Genomic DNA, 23,527 nt, shown 5'->3' on the forward strand with positions numbered 1-23,527 from the left:
TTGAGGATATGGGGAGGGGGAATGGTAAGCTGTGACAAAGTGAGAGAGTGGCATGGACACATATGCACTACCAAACGTAAAATAGATAGCTAGTCGGAAGCAGCCGCATAGCAGAGGGAGGTCAACTCGGTGCTTTGTGACCACCTAGAGGGGTGGGATAGGGAGGGTGGGAGGGAGGGAGACGCAAGAGGGAAGAGATGTGGGAACATATGTATATGTATAACTGATTCACTTTGTTATAAAGCAGAAACTAACACACCATTGTAAAGTAATTACACCCCAATAAAGATGTTAAAAAAAAAAAAGTACTGATGGGGAAAAAGAAAAATTCTGTCAGTCACCTTAAAAACTGTCATCCGCAGGAAAATAAAATTGAGTATGTAGCACGAAAAAAAAAAAAAAAAAAAAAAAAATAAATGGTAGAAAGAATACATGGTAAAGTCCACGATATTTTGTGCTTGGTTTTACCCTCACATAATGTCTGACATACAACAAATCTTGCTAATCATTTGCAGAATAAATTACTTGAATGAATTTAATTATTAAGGAAAATTAAAAGTAAACAATGTAATTGACATTTCTGCTTCAGTTTAATCTAGAAGGAAGTTGTTCAATGCTTGAGGTGAGTCCCTAATAGCTACTATATATCATTGTAGGTTGACTGGTTTAAATGTGGAATATAAGGACCTAATATTCCTTCTCTCCCTTCCACTAAATCAAATAGTAGGTATTTAGAGGAAATCTAATAGTTACCTAGAGCTATGCAAAGAATAAAAAATAAATAAAAGGTGCTCTCAGGAAATTCACTGTAGGAGACACAATTCATAATCATGAATTAGAGGTTATCATCAGAGAGCATATAGCAAAGAACTAAAATGTCTTAAATAAAGAGTAAATGCCATAGAAGTTTAGAGGTAGAAGAAACAAATCATCTACCTTACTGAGGCTACAAGGACCCATCTCTCCTGCCCCATATAACACTCCCCTGTAGCAATGGCTCCAAAGGTCATGGGGCAACATAGATTAAGTCAGAGGTAATTTGCCAAAATCTGAGATTTTATTGGCAACATAGCATACTTCATACCATGGAGATCAAAGATATAGCCTGACACAGACACAGAGAGAAACTTTCATGAAGATCTTCTAACTCCCCACATTACGATAACTTTATAAGTTTTCCCAATGCCCCCTCCTTTCACTATAACACCAACATCCATGTAACATGGAGAGGGGAGGAGAAGGAGGAGAAGAGGGAGTTTTGTCAGGAAAGAAAACTTACTGTCTTTTCTCCAAGAGGTTTCTAAACCTATCTGGCTCAATGGCTGTATCTTATTCTTTGATCTTTCAAACAGGCCATGATGAGACTCCTTGATCTCACAAGACAAGCCTCACAAATCTTAAATGTATAGATAGTGAAGGAAATCAGTCTTCACCATTCCCACCTTAGTTAGCCTTGTTTTCAGAGGAAACCATAACTGATCATAGGAAAATGAGCCTCAAGATCTCAGCTAACTGGTTTTAAATTAGTAAAGTATTTTTCAAACTGCTTTGCAACTATTTAGTGGATCATGAAAGTTGTTTGTTAAATTATATGATATATTTGTATTTAGGCTTACATGTATTGGGTCATGATATACAATTATATGAATCACAAGTCAAAATATTTGAAAAACACTGGTCTAATCTATAACAGGAAAAGTGATGAACAAAGAAAATCCACCATATTGACACCTAACCATAGTCACAAAATTTTCAGGAAACAAGCAGAGGAGATCATCTGATCTTCCAGGCCTCTTTATAATATCAGAACATTGTCAATTATTAATATGATAGTTCAACTTGCCTTGTCTCATAGAAGGAGCTGGAGAAAACTCCAGACTTATATGTTGGGTTCACTCTCCCACACCATTTACTAATGTAATGGTTGTCATTTTCCCAGATCTGTAAATAAAGGTATATGTCTATGGGTGCTGATGAGTTTATGTGTGTCTATGTACAAAATATGTAGGTGTAGAAGTTATGTATCTATGTACAGAATGTGTAAGTGTAAAATGGTATTTCTTGTTAATATGGGCAATACTGGATCTGTCCATAATGAAGTTTGTTAAGGAGACTTTATCTGGTGGAACACATGCAGCATAGGCATGTGGGGGAGGATGCCCTAAAGAAACAAGCTACAAGTTATGATGAGCAGTCTGTAAGCACTGGATAAAAGGCCGGCAGCCAGGTGCCCAATAGGATAGCTGACAAGGAATACTGACCAATGTATGTGTGAAATGGCTTCCTCGTTCATTCCTATTCTGCTGTTTCTTGCTTACACACCCTAGAAAGGTCAACCCCACTGGTGCTCAAACTGCCCTGAATATTAATCCAGGAACAGGTGGAGCAGTTGCCTTCACTGCCACTTCTGCTCATTATCTTACCTTTTGTCTTTCTCCCTTCTTTTAGATGATGTGTATTATATGTCATATACATATATGCTAAAATGACAAATTCATAAAATTGCTACATTTTCAGTCTGTATATATAAAGTTATTCAAATAGCATCTTCATAAAAAAATCATTTTCTCATCCACACATTTTTCATCCACACAAACTCTAAATCTAAAGGAAATGGAAATGCTAAGGGAAGCATACAGAACTTCCCACAGAACAGAATAAATCGATTTCACTTTAGTCTCACCTTTTTATCCCCAAATATGGTCATTACACTACCTGGAACTGACATAAATAGGAGAAAGAAATGCATAAGGGAGGAGAGGCTGGGTGGAAATACTATTAAATGCAATTTTCATAGCTCTTAGCAATTTTACAAAAGCACTTACATATACATCATAACATTTAATTCAGACTATATTTTGGCTCTGTAGACAATATTATTTGTCTTCATTTTTCAAATAAGGAATGGAGGCTCAGAAATGTAAAAACAAAGCCAAGATTCAAACACGGTCCATCAGATCCTTCCATTTACATACTGCTTCTCTACTGCCTCAAGACGTTTGGAGCTTGTTCAAAATGGATGAATTGAAATCCTTAAAAAATAAAAATTTAAAAAATGTATAGGCTATATATCCTTTCAATCCCCCATTTGACTTTACCTATAATTCTACATAATGTTACAAAGGCCTCATTAATATCTGCTCTGGTCACAGGTCTCTGCTAACTACTAATTATCATCTTCCATAGCCATCCAAAGCAGTAGTAATAACTGTCTAGAACAGGGCCAATACTCTACTTTCCCCTGTTCTCAGCAGCAAACCTAATTTCTATATATGAACCTAACAATTAACTAAATATAATATTCAAAATTCAGGGTCAAGGGACTTTCCTGGCGGTCCAGTGATTAAGACTTCGCCTTCCAGTGCAGGAGCTGCAGGTTAGATCCCTGGTCAGGGAGCTAAGATCACACACGCCTCACAGCCAAAAAACCAAAACATAAATCAGAAGCAATATTGTAACAAATTCAATTAAGACTTTAAAAATGGTCCACATCAAAAAAAAAAAGGAAACTTAAAAAAAATTCAGGGTCAAAATCAGGAAAATTTTTCATGTTTATTCTATCTATAAATATAAATACAGGGTAACCAAAGAACCCAAGTTAGGGTTGCCCTAAGACAATCCTCCTACTTACATGAGTTTATTTACTAGGAAAATCGGTGTAGATGTGAAAAGAAACAGCTTCCCCAGCAACTCAATCTTTCCCGATCTCCTATGTCCAAGAATGTGAAGGAAAAATGTTAAGCTATTGAAAGAAGATCACTTTGATGAATATGGCATTTTACTTAAAAAATTATTGAACATCTCTAATGTGTATGCAAGGCTGTGCCTGTCACACCACCACAAAAATAGTGATAGTGGTAGAGCTTCAGAGATTCTGTGGTCCAAGCTCCTGGCAAATGGACAATAAATGTTCTTTGATATCTTGTCCTGATGCTCCCTTTTTTTCTCACTCTCTTGCTTTCTTACCCATAATAACAGGCTATAAATCTGACTCAAGAATAAAAGTTCCTATTTGGGACCACTCATATGCACAGTGTCACAAAAAGAACAACTCCAAATCACGCCCTTGCCCTGATTTAACAGGTAACATCTCCAAAGGGTTTTTTAATTATGTTCAGTTATCCCATTTGGGGGGCATGGGAGGTTTGTTTGTGTCTTTGTTGTTGTTGTTTGCTTTGATTTTTGTTTATTTGGTTGGTTTTGTTATTGTTTAGTTTTTTTTTTATTTACAAATGGAACGCTATACAATAGAGTTTAGTAATAGAAACAAATTCCCAAGAATGACATATGAGATTACATACACACAAAATATTACAAATTCAAATTAATCAAGATCTAAAAGGAAAAACATAAAAGAGACATCAGAGAGTAAAATACACTTATTATAATTAATAAAGTCTTTATTTTTTCTTTCTTACCATATTGATATTTTCTGTCATATTAGTGATTATTCATCCTGTGATACTATTTAGTCTTTAACAAACAGAAATACTATTGTTTGAAAGCAGTTTTTATTGTGCATTCCAAACAAATTTTCTACTCTAATCATTTTAAATGAATTCATAACACAATACTTAAAGTTATCCTGTGGTAAATATTTTTTCAAAGTGAATATTTAGCAAGGTATGAAGTTGAAATTTCATATATTGGATTTCATGTTGACTGTGTTCATAACTGACGGGTCATTTTGAAGCTCCATATTCACAACCAGTTGCTACACTACAAATAGGGTGGACTGTGTGTCCATAAACATTTCATATTAAATTGACTGAAAACACCGCATAACTGTCTTGATCCATCTCATTATTGCTCATTCCAAGTGGCCCAGTAATGCGTTACAGATGCAACAAGGACTTCAACAACTCAGTATCTGCTTCTTACAGATAGTATTCCTCACAAGAAAATAAAAACTGACAACTTAAGTTGGTGTGAAAAGGCACAACCTAATGAAAGAGCAGAAATACTGCTCTTTCTTTCTGACCTCAATCTATCATCCAAAAACATTATGTTACCATAAGTGAACCAAGACTGAGATTTATGCATATTGAAAATTGCTTCTCATTTCTGGAACAGCACATGCCATAATGATGTGCATGCAAACTTCTCTGATTTAAAAGGCTCAACTTAGAGAGTAACTCTCATCAGGCTTAGGTAAAGTTAGATTCTAACCCATCCACACCTTATTAACTGAAAGTCTCAAAAAAAACCAGCCACTTGTTTTCTTTCTTGATTCTTTCCAGAGAGGGAATGAGAGATAATAAAAGGAAAAGGGAATGGGCTATTAATCTCTCCCTTGACGATGTTCCTCAGTGGTCTAGAGAGAGGCTGATTTTTATGCCTTAAATTCTGCTTTCCCGGGGCTGAAGGGAAAGCAAAGAGAATGAGAGAAAGCATTTCATGAGAAGATGGGAAAATTCAGAATTCCTCAGAAGCTTTCCTACTTCTCTAGGTCAAGTACAGATTAATACAAAGTGATCTTAAATTAGAAAGGGAAGAAATCTAGTGTTGGAGAAAAGACAGAAAGAGAGACCCTAACACCAAAAGAGAATACTCCTCCATCATTCAGCTCCTCTTAAGGCCATGGCACATGCAAAGCCCGCTGGGCCAGCAATGAAGCAACATCCCAGAGTCGCATCTGCAAGGGGAGCTCAGGCCCTGACTTGTGCCTGACCTTGCCTCAGTGCTGCAACTGTTTGTCTCCCAGTCTGAAGTGAGCTGGGCTGATATGTTTTACTAAGTAGCAGTCCCACTTCTTCAAATGAGAAAAATCTGGCATTTGGTGCCTAAATCACAGACACCAGATTAATGACAAACATCTTCCCTCTGCTCTGCAGGCGTTGCATACACTGCAATAATTCCATAAGAGCTTTTCAATCTCTCTCTTTCAGTAAGACATAATTATAAATTTAACAAACAATTATAATCAAATAAATCAGACTCTCAAACTTTTTGTTCAAATAAGGAATCCAGTAGGTTTTATGTTTTCTCTCTCAGCGTATGAGAGGTGAAGGAAGTAACAATAATTCTTTCTGACGTCATTTTCAAGCTTTTCAATTTTCAAGTATTTTTACCTTTCAGAAAACAGAAATGTTGGTTTAAATATTATCTTCAGAACAACAAATTCTTATGTAAGATTAACAACATAATTACAGACTTTTTAGAGGTTTACTTTCCAGAACAGAGCAACAATGCATGAAATTCAGACATTTTACAAGACTCCTTTGTTAGAAATAAAATTTGCAAGGATAGTTTTATGGCAAAAACAAAATTCTGTGTATGTTTCTGCAGATATAGAGGAAGAGGGAATATTTTATCCTTCCTATCTTGCTGAGATTTTCATCAGCTGTTAGAAGTCCCTACAGTTTTATTGCTAGTATACCAGAATTTCATTAATTAGCATCAAGAGAAAAATAAAGACTAGGGTGAGAAGCTCAAAACTTACAAAATGGAAAAGGGAAAGGACCATATAAGATTATTAATAAGTGAAAATTGGGGCATGTGATATTTTGCATCCTCATCTGGCAACTCGGTAATATTATAGTTAGAAAAATAAAATAATAATAATTTCTCATATAAAGGGGACCCTTTTACATGGGAGAATTACGATAATTTGCATGGATATATTAAGCTTCAAAAGTCTGACTTAACCACAGAATCTGAAGTTAACATATTAACACTAGACATCTTTTGTAAAAGAGTTGGGAAAAATATATAATGCCCTCATCTGAAATATAAATGAATGTTTAATTCCTTAAAGGGATTCTGAGTTATATAAAAGGAATTTGAGGATTAGTATGCAATTCTGAGGATCAAGGCCCTTTCTAGAAGCATAAAATATTCAATTAACTATCCTGTAGAATTTTTAATTGTGACATTGAAATTCTAAGCAGAGCATTAACATCTATTATTCTTTATGAATTTGTATTTTCCAGGACTACACACAACGTTGGTTTACAAAACACGTTAGGGCGCTATTTAAGGTTTTGGTTACATTTCTCAATCCATGTGGAAGGCTAGTATTTAATTCTTACTAAGCTATCTTTCATAACCAATGAAGCATTGTTTCAAACCAAGAAAACATTACATATGCTTAATTTTAAAGGGGGAGTATTTTTTAATATATTAGGACAACTTCTTACAAAACTTAAAAATCATTAAGATATTCCAAATTCCCAATGCTGTGCTATAAAAAACTATTACCATAATGTGCTTCCTGGCTCATTTGTTTCCTTCACAACAAAAACAACAGGTCCTCTACCCGACTTCCAGAGGACAAGCCAGTTCTTCATAAAAGTGTAATCAACATAAATTCAGTGTAACTCCAAGATAATAAATATAATAGGTTTGAACTTATATATAGCTGCCATCAATTGGCAGCATCTGCTTGGAGCATTGTATTAAGAATTACCAATAAAAGATAGTTTCACACCAAGGAAAGGTTATATTTGCTTAATAAAAGAGCAGAGTATTTTTAATATATTATAACAACTAATTACATAATTTCAAAATCAATACGATTCTCCAAATCTAAGTCTGGACTCAGGGAAAAAGAGTTATCAATTAATACTCTCTACTTAATGGCCCAGAATGGGGTAATAGCCATGTTTCCATTCGCCGTATAGCTAAGTATGTGCTGTTATATAGGTAATATTTCCTGTTGATGAACATTTTTGCTTCACTTAGTTTACCTTCGTGTGAATAGGAAAATCTATCCACAAATGTAAACAAACAACTGTGAGCAAATCTGCAGAAAATTACTAAATCAGCTTTGGTCCAGGATATTCCAATTCAACCTGCCAATAAAACCTGCCAAGAAGGTTCAGCTGACTGACAAATCATCACAATATACGATTATATTTTAAAATAAATACATATGTATAAACATTAGGTCAAAATGTTGTACATATTGAAAAATAATGTGTGTGTTCCCTTCTGAAATGTGTGAGGGAAGCTGGAGATCACTTGCATTAAGGTAGTTTTTGAACAGTGGTGACTTTTCAAGAAATGAAATAAACATTCAAAAGAGATCAGCCATAAGCTCCACATTCTACCACCCTACTGCCAACTTCTTTAGTTTAAAAATAGGTATGATTTTAGAAAAGCAAGCAATGCAGAAGAGAACATAATTTTTAAAACAACTTTAAAAACAGAGCTCATCTGCTAAACTCATATTAAGTTCATTAGATTTAGAAAAAAGATGTTTTCCAACAGTTCAAATTGAACCCTGTTCAATATTTATCTTCAGCTACAGAGAATGTATCAAAATATGCATTTTGTTTCCATTAAAGTAGCACAGTTAATTACAGCATCCAGTAAGACAAGAAAGATTAAGCTATGTTCCCACAAAAATCTACATAAACAAAAACTCACATACCATGTTTAACTTATCAACTGAAAGTTATTGCTAATTCTGAGGCCACATCCAGTATAATACAGGGGTTTTATTACAATACAATGCTACCACCCCCAGTTTGGCTAATATGCATTTTCTTTTCAACTTTTCTTATGTTGTAACATCTTTTTTTGGTATATGAGCAGAACATTTCTACTATCACCTACAAATCTATATTTTCTTTATGAATGGCCCTATGAAGTATTTATTATAAAGAAAGTGGTCTAAGGAAATTTTTATGCAATGCTTTTCACTAAATTATTATTTTGAAGAGAAGAAAATTCTTGTATATTAGCATTAGAATAGATATTATCTAAGAATCATAGAATCTTAAGGTTGGAAGGCTGCTTAGAGCAGTGGTTGTCAACGTTTTTGCCACTAAGGACCCCTTTTTAATTTTAGCTAATATATCTCATGTTTGAAAGTTTTCCTATATCCAAAAAAATGCATTTAGAGAAGTGATTAATTTTCCCACTCTTAGTAAATATATGGAGCTATAAACCCCCACTTTCCAGTGGGCTTTAGGAAAACTGAACATAGCTCATGGGCCAGTGTGAGCACGACATGCTGATAAAGGGTGTGATTTCTGGAACCAGATGCCTAGGTTCAATCCTAGGTCCACTGCTTACTAGTTGTTATCTGTACTTGTTTCCTTAATAGTATAATGGAAATTATAAGAGTAACTATGTCATAGGAGTAAACACTAACACATGTAAAGCCCTTAAAACAATGCCTGGCAGGTAGTAACTGCTCATTCATTGTTATGTTGATATTACCACTGTAATCCCTGAGAAGGGAACTATCTTTGGAATTTATTAATCTAAAATCAATCCAAGTATCCTTTTCTATAGTAATCTTGACAGACAACCAGCCATCCCCTTCTTGAACAAGACCTACCAACAGAGAATGTGTCAGCTATCTATTACAACAATAATAGTGCATAACAAACCACCTAAAAATAGTGACTTAAAACTATAAGAATTTATTTAGCTCACAGTAAACAACCGGGACAGCAATTTAGTCTGGGCTTGTCTGAGCAGTCTTGGACTTAGTTGTATTCAACTCAGATGTCTGGTTGTCAGCTGGCCCTCAGCTAATTTAGGAAGCCTCAACTGGATGACTAGGATGACTCACTCTGCCTATGTGTATCTCATTCTCCAACAGTCGAGCCCAAGCATGTGCTCATGGTGCTGGCAAAGGTGCAGGAGAAAACAAACCCAGTGTGCAAGCCTATTTCAATCTTCTGGTGTGTAATGTCTGCTAACATCCCATTGGCCAAGCAAGTCACGTGGTTCAGCCCAGAGTTAGGGGGCAGGGAAGATTAACCTTCCCACAGTGGGAGGAACTGCTAAGTTACATGGCAAAGGATGTGGATACAGGGAGTAGTGAAAAGTTACGTCATCACTGCTATCATGCACAGGGAGTTAACTAGGTCAAAAGTCAGTCCTTTGCAATTTATCAGACAGTTATACTTGGGGCTGAGCCAAAATTTCCCTCTCTTTAACTTCTCTTATTTGTTCTAGTTAATTCTCCAGAGCTACAACTATGTAAGTCTAATCATTCTTCCACATGACATTAAGTACCATTAAAATATTAGATTAGGTTCCTCATAAATCATCTTTTGCAGGCTAAAAAAACCCTACCATTCAGTTCCTTCTATTGTATTTCATATCATTTGAAAAATGATATTGCTTATACCATCAATATTCCCCTTTAAATCATAGTACTTTCTAGGTGTCAGATATGGTCTTATGTTACTTCCATTATTCTCATCATTCTCATTTTAAATGCATCTATTGTTTCATTTTTAAAAGCATAGGGTTTTTTGGCTGCCATATCACACTGTAAACTCACACTAAGCTTGCAGGCAAATAAAATCCCCTGGTGTTTTGCATGAACTGTTGTTAAGGGAAGATCCTCTTACTACAAATTTTCCACAGACTGACTTTAAAACACCTTCTTGAGCATACGCGTTAGTTGGCAAAAAAAAATCAGTACAGCATCATCATGATTTTCTTGTTGCCAATTTGAATTGTTTGAATTGTTGCATGTTTATAAACTCACTTATCAGTCTATCCCAAATGCTGACCCCTAGTCAACTGCCTACCATCTACTGCCAAAGCACTTACCATGTTGTGCTGTGAATTATTTTTCTATATTTCTGTTCCCATAAGAATATAAGCTCCAATAGGCAGGAATTACATCTTATTCATCTCCATCGCCAGTACCTAGTCTAAGATCTCATACATGGCATTTTGTTGAATGAGTGAATGAATGGAAGACATTCTACACCACCCTGCATCATCACCCTCCTCTTCACCTCAACCCCAGCCTGCCATATAGGCTGACTCTTGGCAACAATCGCATAGGCGAGAGTTGGACTTGGTGCAGTCTCTTAGTGCTTTCTCTTCCTGGCACTATTTCTCCCTAACTCCAAGCCCCTATTTTGTGTCCCACTATTGACTGGCACCTCAATCTCCTTTAAGATGTGTATTCACAACAGTACAAAGCATTAAACATAGAATATCTTCCACAAGATCCCTGACAAGTAGTTGACAAGTCTCTGTGTAAACACTTGAATTTTTAGTGATGGCAGACTTTCTCCTAAAGCAACACCTCCATTTTCAGATAATTCTTTAACCAAAGTATCCCTCTCTCTCCAACACTCTCTTGTACTTCTAGGTCTGCCTCTGAGGCTTCCCAAAATAAATTTAATTCTTCTACATGACAGTCTTTCAGCTACGTAAAGGTAGCATCTAAGTTCTTCTCCTGCGTTATGTACATTTTTCATTCCCTCAACTATACCTTGTATGATGTAGTTTTAGCTCACACTTCTCTCAATATACTCCTGTTTGTCAAAGTCATTTTCAAAATATGACACCCAGAACTAAATACAATCCACCAGATGTGAGCAATTTACAAGGTAGGGAGGGTATTATTTCCTTGTGATAGGACCAATGATTACTAGTTTGTTTTGTTTTGTTTTTCTGCAACTACATTACACTGTCAACTTATTTTAAGCTTACTGTCAACAATACCCCTAACGTATTATATTATGCACAGGGTTTTTTGTTGTCCTTTTTTTTGCTTAAGTGCAGCACTTTACATTGAATGTTAGGAAATTTCATTTTCTTAGACTTAACCTTCCATCTCCCATTCCAACTAGTCAGGATCATTTAGATTTTAATTCTATCTTTTGACATATTAGCTGTCTCCCAGCTTCATCATTTGCCAGTTTAATGAGTATGTCATTTTAATAAAATAATTCTAAAATATTGAATCTAACATTTTAAAAGGCACATTACCAGAGATATACCTTGGGCACTATTTGAGCACAGCCTTCAAGCCAGTTACAAATCCAATCTCTGTGTTTTTAATGTACCATGCCTTGAAGCATGTTTGTATTTTAGTATAAAACCTTTAAAAAACCAAAAGCCTACAAGGCCAATAGAAATTAATTATTAATGATGAAATTTTAGAGTTGGAGGAGAAAGTTTTCTACTGGGAGAGTTCTATTTTAGTTGTCTGTCTATTCATAAGCCTATACTAGCTAATATCATCCTTGCCCAGGTTGTTGATCCTTCTTTTCACAATGGTAGTTGAATCGTGAAGATTTATTAAAAGTATTGCCATGAGTGAAACTGATTTGGGGGAGATATCATCTAATGATTTTTTTTAAACATAAACTCTAGTGCATGTTATTTCTCATGCTAACATCTGTGGTGAGCAGTTCCACACAAAAAATCCCTAAGGGTTCCAGGTAATCATGCCGGCTATAACAATACAACATTAAAATGATTTCCTCGTGTAAAATCTGGAAGAAGAGCTTCCAGATACTAGGCTTGGTTCGTGGCATACACAGGTTGCTATGATCATCGTCTAAATTCATTTTGGATTCAGCAATTTTATTTCCATTTTTACAACTCTCTTAGTCACTGAATCTTCCCTACAATCTACAACCCTGACTCAGTGAAAACAAGGTGAATCACAAGCTATACTTGTTTTATTTTTAGTGCGAAGCATAATCTTGAGGGAGTTGCAGATGTTCAGAAACAAAATAAAACCTTGTAAGGCCAAAATAACACTCCTTTACATCATAGAGTGTCTCCCATTGCCTGAATTTTAATACATGTCAACAGAGAGGGGGCAGCATGACACTTTCAGGAGAGACTCTGTACTCTGCACTTTTCTGATGCCTTTTTCAGTGTGACAAAAGGCACAAATGGCAAACGAAGAACACCACATTCATGAGCCAGGTGAGGAGTCTACCACACAATTTCATTTCCATTACTCATAGGCTGTCTGCGAGATGCATGGGGGAAAAGAAAACCAGAGTGTCTCTTTTCCAGACAAAACAAACCCTCTTATCAGAGATGACAAAAATGTGCTAAAATTATACTAAATTAAAGCATGTCAAAAAATGCATTCCAAAAAAGACTCTAAAGCTATTTTTAAAGTGCAAGCTACCTACTTGGGTAACAAAATGTTTGCCAATAATTATTTCTACTTTAGCTATCTTCTATTTGCCAGACTGTGGTAAGAACTGAATATAAATGAAACCTGAACTTAAAACATTACTGTACAGTTCAAGTGGTTTTCTTCCCTTCAAATGAATTTCATATGGATGAAATCACATAATATCAGGCTTTATTTTTACATCACAATGAATGTTTATTTGTAGGTACCCTGAGACAACTATAGCTCAGTAAAAGGTTTTTCTTTACCTTGGGAAAGTATGTAACTACATGGGCCTAATAAGTGATGGGGACTGACCCCCAAAAAAGACAGCCTCAGCTGCCAGAGAGTGACATCATCTCAAGACATTGTGGGAGGAAAAAAAGAAATCACTCAGTAAAATTAACTTTAGTGTAACTTATAAAGCAAACACAATACTCAGAAGAAAATGGTTCATTTTTAATTTAAATGGCATACTATATCAGTAACATTTCCGGAGCTACCTGTTGGATTCATGGCTCATCTGCAAGATATGATCAAATAGAAAAGTTTTTAATTGTAAATCTTCATTATACAATTACAGGAATAAGATATTTGGGTATTTTTACCTGTATCATAGCGCCTTACTACTCAAAGTGTGATTTGTAGACCAGTAGCAAATGGCTTCAGCCAGTGGCTTCAGCTAGAAGCTTGTTAAAAATGCAGAATCTTGGACCCCACCCCTACCTCCTGAATCAGAATCTGCATCTTAAACAGATGCCCAGGTGATTACCATGCACATTAAATTTTCAGAAACACTGTCACAGTAGACTTTAAAAGTCTCTTCTAGCTCTGATCTCCCACAACCAGAACCCGATACTCCCATTTAAATATTATAAGTGGAACACATTAATAATAAATGTGTTGTTGAGTCCTGCATTCTTTTTAAATTAACTGGAATAAAAATGTTTAGGAAGTTGTCAAATAATGAATAACTGATTGTAGTGACAAGAATGAGGGTTACATGAAAATTGTAGTTGACCAGGGAAAACAAATCTGATGGATGTAACATTCAGTGTGCTTCGTACTTGTAAGTCGCAAAGGATGCTACTAAATAAGATCAAATGAAGCAGCTATACTGAAATCAAAGAATCACATCAAAGACAAAGGCAAGAAGAAAATCATACTGTCAAATGCAAAGTTTCATTTGAAATAGGAAGCAGAATTTTTATGCAGATTTTTGTGGAAATTATGGTGGGATAGAAAATTATGAGGTAGGTCTTACTAACATCCCTCCCTTGTGTGTTCTGCCTCACCCTGCCTGTATGTTGTAGGGAGAACCCTGTGTCCCAGTCTCTGGGAAGAACTGCTCCTAAACAACCTCAAATAATTGACCACTTCAGGATTTTGTACAAACGTCTTTAATTCTTCTCTATACTATTGCCAGAGTGATTTTTTTAGTGCAAAAAAAATTATTTCCCAGATTAAACTCTTCAGTGGTCCAAACCACTTAGCAATTACACAGATCCCTTCATGAGAGGCTCATGACTTTCCAGGCCCATATCCTGCCACTTCCACATGCCCGACCACACAGCCATTCCACACTGCCAACTCAAATCACTGAGCCTTTATACTGCTCCCCCTTCCTCAAAAAGTCATTGCTCTTGCTTTCCTCTAATCTTCTGGATGCTCATCCTCCACGTCTCAGATTTCAGTGGATAACTCTTTCCTCTGTTCTACCAGTGTAGCAGCACTTAATATGTTGTACTTGAATTTATTGACATCTTCTTTTCTTCCACTAGGCTAATAAGTTCCTTGAGCACAGAAATGCTTTACTCATCTTTGTAACCCCAGTACCTAGTACACTGCCAGGCACTAGGTGTGTGTCTCCATTCCTGGGTCCTCTATTTTGATGAGACCTTGGTGGAGCTTTTTTTTTTTTTTTTCAGAAACAACCTAAATGTCCATTGACAGATGAATGGATAAAGAAAATGTGGTATATACACACACACACACACACACACACACACACTCACACAAATGGAATATTATCCAGCCATAAAAAATAACAAAATAATGTCATTTGCAGGAACATGGATGGTCCTAGAGATTATCATACTAAGTGAAGTCATACAAATATATGATATCACTTATATGTGGAATCTAAAAAAATTATAGAAATGAACTTATTTACAAAACAGAAATGGACTCACAGACATAGAAAACAAACTAATGGTTACCAAAGGGGAAAGGGGGAGGGTGAGAGAGGGAAAAATTAGGACTTTGGGATTAACAGATACATGCTACTATATATAAAATAGATAAATAAGGACCTACTGTATAGCACAGGGAACTATAATAGAAAAGAATCTGAAAAAGAATATATATATAGTCTATATATATACATATATATGGACATGTATATATATAAGTGAATCACTTTACTGCACACCTGAAACACTGTAAATCAACTATACTTCAAACAAAAACAAAAAGATGTATTGGTTAGGAGAATAGGCTCTGGATCAAACTGTCTAGGCTTAATCCTAGACAATTTATCTTGGGCTAATAATTGCTTAATCTCTCTAAGCCTCAGTTTCCTAGTCTCTAAAATGAGACTAATAAAAACACCTAATCTCATTGCTGGGGTAGGGGGAAGTAAATGAAACAAAGTATGAAAGATACATATGAGGCATTTAATGTTTGTCAAATGAATGAATGAATATATATTCTCCAAATAAAACATTTAAACATCACAACATATTTTCCATTTCAGTTTGAATAAGTTGATTCTACATTTGACTAAATTCGTGAAGCAGGGTCTTTGTCATTTTTTGATACAAGTGCCTCTGTCTTGTGCAAAGACTAGATTTGAAATAGCAGCAATTTTTTAGCTTGATGAAACTGAGAAATTGAAAGAGAATGCTTGCCATCTAGTGGAAACCTGTTAAATTCTAGTGTTGCTTCTGAGTTCTGGTAAACTCTTGGTTTCAGGTGAATTGTTCATTTTACATCTTTTGTGAGAAACTTCCTTCATATATTTGTTTGCATAGATTTATAGGGGGAAAATGCTCTATGGTAGAGCAAAATAATGATGATGAGCATCAGCAGCAGCAACATAAGTCTCAAACTATCCTTTGATCAAACAGGATCTGCTTTATAAGATAACATTATGTATATTACAGTATTTTTAAGTCAGGCTTGAAAGAAAATTCCAGGAAATAATCAACAATAGAAAAGACTCATACTTGTTTAAGCAGTTACCAGCATTTCTTCCACAGTCCTCATGCAGAAGAGCCAAGAATATAAATAGATTTATGCTCCCAGGTTTCTATCTGGTTTTAAGGCCCAGTTTTTCTGTAGTCTCCATTTTTTTCTTTCTGCACTTATCTTTTTGTGAATGAAAGTCTGAACATAAAGTGCCAACTGATTTTGTCTTTTGAGAAATCACTTCCTTTTACCATCAAAACATACCCTAAATAATTCTTTTTTCTTAACAGATATCATGTTTAATATTTCTTCGTTTGAGTTTAATATTACTCCTTTAATCACCATAGAGATAAAACCCTGAAGTAGCCAAGTCTTATGAAACTAACTCACATCTCAAGAAACAAATTACACTCATAGCATCATGAGCTGTGGCAATGATGTACAGTTCTTGGGTCAAAAGTGTAACTAATCTACATGTTGAATAAGGTTCCTTCTCTCTAAAAATGAAAAAACTTGACAAAGTTATGGGTGATAATTCTTAAAAGAGGCAAGTAAGTGGATTCCATAAAACTATTTGAAAGGTTAATAGTTTTAAAATATAATGAGGCAGGAGCTATGGTTAGGAGGGAAAAAAAAAAGTGCCAGTGAGACAGGTAGAAATGTATTTGTGCAAAGCATAGAGTAGACAATGGTTCCCAGGACCATGTATCTTTCAGCATGACCTTCAAGTGAGGCTATTTTTTACTTTCATCTACATACTGAACTGACTTATCCATAAACCAAGCTTGAGCTTTTTAGTTACCCTTCAGGTAGTCATAGAGAATCCCACAAAGAATCATAGGCATGAGATAAGGGAAGGGCACTGATATCACTACGCCATGGGGGGTCTATGATACCTACTCATGAAGCATGTTTATGCCATCTGGTCATGCTTATACTTACTCCCAAATGTACCACTTCCATCTTGCAATGTACTGTTGCTGGGCCTGTCTGACCTTATTTGGGGAGCCTGACAGGACTCAGTTCTAGACAGAAAGTCACTTGATGCTCCATGGCCAGGCATCCTGCCTCCACCAGGGACCTGGGCATATCAAAAGGCACATAATTCTCCACTGAAAATGGCATGGCTTTGCTTCAGAACTCAAAGGTCTTACATTATGATTTTCCCACTGGGGTCTGTCACAAACTCCATGCAGCATCTTTTCTCACCAACACCTTTAACATCATACAGTCTGCCCAATTGTATGACCCAAGTGGCAGGGCTGCTTGCACCACAGCCTGGACCTGTTGCTGAACTCTTTCCTACTCTAGATCCCAATTAAAGTTGTTAGCCTTTTATGTATATGGGCCAGAGAAGTATTCCTAGGTATAGAATTATGCTGCCTCCAGAACTCAAGAGCCCACCAGGTACTGTGCTTTCTTTGTAATATAAAGATGCAATAATTTGTCTTTTACTTTGGAAGAGATATCCAGGCATACCACTGATCAAGGATCTCTAAAATATTTACAGATGTGGCAGGCATTTGAATCTTCATAGAATTTGTCTCCCACATTCCCACACCATGTCTTATCAATGCCCCCACTGTGCTATTTCTTGCAAATCCAATCCAATCAACATCATGTCATCAAAGTAATTAATTAAAGTTGTATAGTTCAGAATGTCAGAATGGTCCATATCTTCTCAGACTATACTATGACAGAAGGCAAGAGACTTAAAATGGCCCTGGATAGGGACTTCCCTGGTGCCTCAGTGGTTAAGAATCCGCCTGCCAATGCAGGGGACATGGGTTCGAGCCCTAGTCTGGGAACATCCCACATGCTGCAGAGCAACTAAGCCCGTACACCACAACTACTGAGCCTGCGTGCCACAACTACTGAAGCCTGCATGCCTAGAGCCCACGCTCCGCAACAAGAGAAGCCACAGCAATGAGAAGCCTACGCACCACAAGGAAGAGTAGCCCCCACTTGCCGCAACCAGAGAAAGCTGTGCGCAGCAACAAAGACCCAATGCAGCAAAAAATAAATAACTAAATAAATTTATTTTTTTAAAAAAACTGCCCTGGACAAACCTATAAATGGATATTATTATCCATTCCATATGAATATAAACAGTTTAATTTTTTTCTGGTTTTTTTTCTGGGTAAAAGGAAATATTTTGCCTCACCTTTCTCCTTTGGCTGAATGGATGCTTCTTAGTTCTGTTCCTCATTATGCCTGGTCAAAGTGTCATTAATTCTGTGTTACGTAAGTCCCCCTATGTGTGTATCACACTTGCTAATACTACTCAGACCCAATTTTCATTCAAAATATGTCAGTTAATCACAAGAGGGACCATCTGAGATTAGGAATAAAATAGGTCAAGTGTATAACTACCAGAAGAAAAGAAAACTCAAAAATATTTCCTCTACTAAAATTATTATTACTATGAGATACCTCAAGATCTTGAAACTAGCAAAGAAATGTTTCAAGTCCAAACATGACTTTGACTTTTATAAAAAGTATCTTATTTAATTATCACAACAACTCTACCAAGTAGGTATTAACATCCCTAATTTATAAATGAGGAAACAATTTTTCTATTTTGCCATGCCGCACAGCTTGAGCGATCTCAAATCCCCGACCAGGGATTGAACCCGGGCCATAGCAGTGAACGCCTGGAACTCTAACCACTAGACCACCAGGGAACTCCCAACAATTTTTCTTTTTGGCAATATGCTATTGTTTTATTCTTTGCTTTGGAAATTTCCTCATATTTTAGTGCTTTAAATTCTCAAATAAACCCATTAATTTATATAGTTACTGAATTACTTTAAGAAGACAGAATACTTCTTCTTGCTGTCGAACATAAATTAAAAACACAGAACAGTCCAGGGAATGCAAAGAAAACATGACAACATTTCTGGAAACATTAACAAATATCTTAAGTGTTCAGTATACATTTGACATTAGAATTACAGAGAAATTGTACAATATCAATGTTGTAAAAATGTAAAGGATGTCTATGTGTGTCTTGATGCTTTTATGTTTTTCTTTTTAAAAAAATTTTTTCACACATAGATTTCACAGTCAGAGCCTAGATATTAGTGCATGGTTGTTCTCTAATTTCCCAGGGAAATTTACTCCTTACATGGTTCCCTCTAACATAGCATAATCTAACACTAATCATAATTGTGGGTCTCCAAATTAATTTTTTCCTTGAAGTGGTTTTGTTTTATTTTTTAATACCCCTTCACCCATTTGTCCCACCTCTTCATCCCCTACCTCTGGCAACCAGCAATCTGTTCTCCGTATCTATGAGCTTGGGTTTTTGAGGGGAGCAGGAGGGTGAGGAGGGAGTTTAGATTTCATGTATAAGAGAGATCACATGGTATTTGCCTTTCTCTGACTTATTTCACTCAGCATAATACCCTCAAGCTTTATCCATGATGCCCCAAATGGCAAGATTTCATTCTATCTATGGCTGAATAATATTCCATCATATATATTTGTGAGTGTATGTGTGTGTGTGTGTGTGTGTGTGCACGCATGTGCATAATCACAGTTTCTTTATCCATCTATCCATCAGTGGACACAACTCATTTCCATGTCTTGGCTATTATAAATAACACTGCAATGAACATCGAGTTGTATATATGTTTTTGAGTTATTGTTTTCATTTTCTTTGGATAAATATCCAGCAGTGGAATAGTCAGATCATATGATGGTCCTATTTACTTTTTTAAAATTTTTTGAGGACCCTCCATACTGTTTTCCATAGTGGTTACTCCAATTTCCCACTAACAGTGCATAAGGTTCCCTTTTCTCTACATCCTTTCAAACACTTGTTATTTCTTGTCTTTTGATAATAGCCATTCTAATAGGTATGAGGTGATAACTCATTGTGGTTTTGATTTGCATTTCCCAGATAATTAGTAATGTTGAACATCTTTTCACGTACCTGCTAGCCATTTGTATGTCATCATTGGAAAAACGTCTGCTTCAGATAGCTTGCCCATTTTTTTGACAGGTTCTTTTTTTTACTAGTAAGTTGTATGAGTTCTTTGTATATTTTTACTATTAACCACTTATCAGATAAGTAACTTGCAAATATTTTCTCCTATTCAGTAGGTTGCTTTTTCATTCTGATGATGGTTTCCTTTGATATGCAGAAGCTTTTTAGTTTGATGTATTTCCACTTGTTTATTTTTGCTTTAGTTGTCTTCGCTTTTGTTGTCAGATTCAGAAAATCATCACCATGACCTATGTCAGGGAGCTTACAGCTTATGTTTACTTCCAGAATTTTTATGGTTTCAGGTCTTAGGTTTAAGTCTTTAATTCAATTTGAGTTTATTTTTGTATATCGTGTAAGATAGTGGTCCAGATTGATTCTTTTGCATGTGTCTGTCCAGTTTTCACAACTCCATTTATTAAACAGACTGTCCTTTCCCCATTGGATATTCTTGGCTCCTTTGTCATAAATTAATTAAACATATATGCATGGGTTTATTTCTGGGGTCTCTATTCTGTTCCATTAATCTATGTTTGTGGTTTCTATGGCAATACCACACTGTTTTAATTACTATAGCCTTGTAATATAGGTTGAAATCAGAGAGCATGATTTCTCCAGCTTTGTTCTGCTTTCTCAAGGTTGTTTTGGCTATTCTGGATCTTTGGTGGTTCCATACAAATTTTAGGATCATCTGTTTTGTTTCTGTGAAGAGTGCCATCAGAATTTTGATAGGACCTGCAATGAATCTGTAGGCTGTTTTGGGTAGTGTGCATCTTTTAACAATAGTAATTCTTCCAATCCATGAACAGAAAATATTTTTCCGTTTATTTGTGTCTTCTTCAATTTCTTACATTAATGTCTTATACTTTTCAGTATTCAGGTCTTTCACCTCCTTGGTTAAATTTATTCCTAGATATTTCATTCTTTTTGATGCAATTATAAATGGGATTGTTTTCTTAATTTCTCTTTCTTTCATCGGAATTTTATTTTATTTTTTTATACAGCAGGTTCTTATTAATTATCTATTTTATACATATTAAGGTATTCCCAAACTCTCAATTCATCCCACCACCACCACCCCCCCACTGCTTTCCCCCCTCAGTATCCACATATTTGTTCTCTACATCTGGTCTCTATTTCTGCCTTGCAAACTGGTTCATCTGTACCATTTTTCTAGATTCCACACATATGCGTTAATACTTGTTTTTCTCCTTCTGACTTACTTCACTCTGTATGACATTCTCTAGGTCCATCCACGTCTCTGCAAATGACCCAATTTCGTTCCACTTTATGGCTGAGTAATATTCCATCGTATATATGTACCACAACTTCTTTATCCATTCATCTGTCGATGGGCATTTGGGTTGCTTCCATGTCCTGGCTACTGTAAACAGTGCTGCAATGAACATTGGGGTGCATGTGTATTTTTGAATTATGGTTTTCTCTGGGTATTTGCCCACTAGTGGGATTGCTGGGTCATATGGTAATTCTATTTTTAGATTTTTAAGGACCCTCCATACTGTTCTCCATAGTGGCTGTATCAATTTACATTCCCACCAACAGTGCAAGAGGGTCCCCTTTTCTCCACACCCTCTCCAGCATTTGTTGTTACTAGATTTTCTGATGATGCCCATTCTAACTGGTGGGAGGTGAAACCTCATTGTAGTTTTGATTCGCATTTCTCTAGTAATTAGTGATGTTGAGCAGTTTTTCATGTGCCTCTTGGCCATCTGTATGTCTTCTTTGGAGAAATGTCTATTAAGGTCTTCTTGACATTTTTGGATTGCGTTGTTTGCTTTTTTAATATTGAGCTGCATGAGCTCTTTATACATTTTGGAGATTAATCTTTTGTAAGCTGCTTCATTTGCAAATGTTTCCTCCCATTCTAAGGGTTGTCTTTGTGTCTTGTTTATAGTTTCCTTTGCTTTGCAAAAGCTTGTAAGTTTCATTAGGTCCCATTTGTTTATTTTTGTTTTTATTTCCATTACTCTAGGAGGTGGCTCAAAAAGATCTTGCTGTGATTATGTCAAAGAGTGTTCTTCCTATGTTTTCCTCTAAGAGTTTTATAGTGTCCAATCTTATATTTAGGTCTTTAATCCATTTTGAGTTTATTTTGTGTATGGTGTTAGGCAGTGTTTTAATTTCATTCTTTTACATATGGCTGTCCAGTTTTCCCAGCACCACTATTGAAGAGACTGTCTTTTCTCCATTGTATATCCTTGCTTCCTTTGTCATAGATTAGTTGACCATAGGTGCGTGGGTTTCTCTGGGCTTTCTATCCTGTTCCATTGACCTATATTTCTGTTTTTGTGCCTTTACCATATTGTCTTGATTACTGTAGCTTTGGAGTATAGTCTGAAGTCAGGGAGTCTGATTTCTTCAGCTCCATTTTTTCCCCTCAAGATTGCTTTGGCTATTCAGGGTCTTTTGTGTCTCCATGCAAATTTTAAGATTTTTTTGTTCTAGTTCTGTAAAAAAATGCCATTGGTAATTTGATAGGGATCGCATTGATCTATCCATTGAAGTAAGTGGGATATTAAAATCACCTACTATTATTGTATTGCTATCTATTTATCGCTTCAGGTCTGTTAATATTGGCTTTATATATTAGCAAACATTATAAGAACTGTTTATTATTCTCTTTCCTAATTGGAATAGAAAAGAATGCATTTTCCAACTCAATGGCCACTCACCCCATACCTGAGGCCAAACTAATCTATTCTAGCAAAGGTTCTTCATCAAGCACATGAAATTATCTTTATACTTATAGTACACTTTGAACCAAAACATACTCACTATTTCAACTTTGGACAATAGTTGTCTCTGGCTTTTATTTTGCAAGGGAAGAAAAACATCTGCAGAAGAAAATCCCCAGAACTCAGCTGAAATAAATTTTACTTTTGTTCTTTTCTCAACTCCCAAGGTTAGATAATCATAAACAAAACCTAAGGAAATACCTTCTACAAATACTCTTTTTAAGATGACTCAGGTTAAAAAACATGCAGTAGGTGAAAAGTGGGGAGAGGCTTTAAAAAGTAAAACAGCAAAAGATAAGATGTATTTAAACATTCTTTTAAACTGCACAAGGGCACTGAAATGGCTGAGTGGGACTGTGTTGAACAATTTGGGCATGCATAGATATGACAGTCATTGATATTCTAATCTAAACTATTGGACAGACATAAACCATTTCAAAGAAAAGAATTCTCTGACTTTTTAAAGCCTTCCAAAAGCAAATACCTGTAAGTTTCATGTCATCTGTCAGGAAGCTTCTTTTTTTAATAAGGGTGTCCACTCCTTCTGTCACTAGGAAAGTGTATACCGATCTGTCTGAGTCCATTCCCAGAGTATAAGCCTTAGCAGGAAACAGAAGGGGCACTCAGCTGAGGTTTGAAGATATTTTATTAAAGAAACTATCTACACATGTGTGAAAAGAGTTAAGCAATTCAATAGGCATGTTGAGTACTCTGGGACTGTTACCACTTCTAGGCCTGAAGGGACAG

This window comes from Phocoena phocoena, chromosome 2, assembly GCF_963924675.1.
Source record: "Phocoena phocoena chromosome 2, mPhoPho1.1, whole genome shotgun sequence".
NCBI classification, from domain to species: Eukaryota; Metazoa; Chordata; class Mammalia; order Artiodactyla; family Phocoenidae; genus Phocoena; species Phocoena phocoena.